Here is a 1,904-nt window from a genome sequence, read left to right as displayed (position 1 = left end):
AGGAAATTCTCCACGCGTACCCTTAAAGACTGGGAGAAGATTAGTCTCCATGAAACAAAGGAGCGGAGAATGCTGCAGTCTGAAGGTGGGACCTCAGGACTCTCTAGCAAGTCTCTGTTAACTTCCATAGAGCGTCCCAGGAAGAGGGGAGCGCAGAGGTGACATCGGTCCCGGTCAACGCAGAGAATAGGTATGGCGCCAACATGCTTGCCATCAATTCAAGACACGACTTTGAGCAAGCGCCGGAGGACGACGTCAAAGAGTCCAAGTAGGTCTCCATAGAGCCACCGGCAGCGGAGATCAATGACGAGGCGTACACCACACAAGTCGACGTCGAAGCAGTCTCGGAGATCGACGTCGAGGTATGGACACACATCGACATAGAGTAGAGCACATAACTCACCTTCGAGGCACCGAAGATCACAGTCGAGGCACACTGGAATCCTGACGTGGAGGCGCTCCCGTACATCAAAGCTCCATCTACACTCACCGTCGATGAACAGGTAGATGTCGAGGCATTCAACGGTGAAGTATATATCTCCATCCAAACTTGAGTCCAGGAAAGAGAGGAGGCGCATCTGTTCATCACCAGACTCTGAATATTCAAGGACATATTCTCCATCATTGCAGAATTCACCAGCGCTGCCTGTGTCTATTCCTCCTTCTCCTCCACTGACTCTGCCTCCTCCACCACCTTCAGTAATACCACTGAGGTCAAGGTCTAGATCATGCCATCGCTCTAGACAACATCGCCACCACCACTCATCTTCTTCGTCTAGCACGTCTCTGCCCCGTCGTCACCATCACTCGAGATCTTCTACAGCTACAGGTCAATACTCACCAACATTGACTGACTCTCCACCTCCGCGGATCTCACCAGTGGATGATATCTTAACTTTTCAAGAAGTCTTTGTGAGGGGTGCTACAAAACGGAATATCCCCTTATCCCCACCAACTCCGACAACATCGGTTATTTTTGAAACACGTCATCAAAAATCAATTGCTAGACCTGTGTTGCCTCGGGTGCCAGGCCTCCTTGAACCAGCAATGGAGCTCTTCCTTACTCCAGCATCAATAAAAACAGCTCCTTTGAGAATTCAAAAAAGTATCGACCTCCAGTGCACAATCCAGATTTTCACCGCTCTGATCCAGCACCAGATTCCTGTAATTGTGGTAGCGGCTAGGAAGCAACATGCCACTTCTCCTTCTTCCACGGTCCCTCCAGATAAAAAAAAAACACAGCCTGGACTCTGTGAGCCGCAAGATGTGCGGAACAGCTGCAACTACAATGAAGGCAGCTAGTGTCATTGCCTTGCTTGGCAGATATTAAAGAGCCCTTTGGGAGTCCTTAAACCTATTTCTGGACCATCTGGTCAGGGGCAAGAGGGAGGACTTTATGGAAATCCTCAACGAAGGCCTGATGGTCTCCGACCAGGTGATCAGTGCGGCAGCGAACTCTTCACTACTAGCCGCTCACGAGTACTGCCACTGCATAGGTCTCAGATGGCAATCGTAGCTGCGTCTCACCTCGCTGAAGCCAGAGGCTCAGCAAAGAATTCTAAACTTGCCCTTCTCAAGCACCACTCTTTGGATCCCACGCAGATGAACAGATGTTGCACATGAAAACTGAGATAGAGACGCTAAATGCTGTGGGCCTGGAAAGGCCTAGAGAGCAGAGAAAATCTTTCCGGCCTTACCAGCGGCGGTTCTCTTCCCAGAAAGGTCACTCTTCCCCATGGTACCAGGGTCGATAACAGATTGGCCCCCAGTCACTACAGCAACGACCTTACCAGTCATATCAGAGACGCCAATCAAGAGGAAGATCCTCCCAGCAACACTCAAAAGAGGGTAAATAGCCTGCTGGGCCAAAGCCCTGTGCGATAAGATCTTATAATAACGAGATC

Source organism: Lissotriton vulgaris, chromosome 3_1 (assembly GCF_964263255.1).
Source record: "Lissotriton vulgaris chromosome 3_1, aLisVul1.2, whole genome shotgun sequence".
Lineage (NCBI taxonomy): Eukaryota > Metazoa > Chordata > Amphibia > Caudata > Salamandridae > Lissotriton > Lissotriton vulgaris.
Note: the sequence above shows the minus strand (reverse complement) of the source record.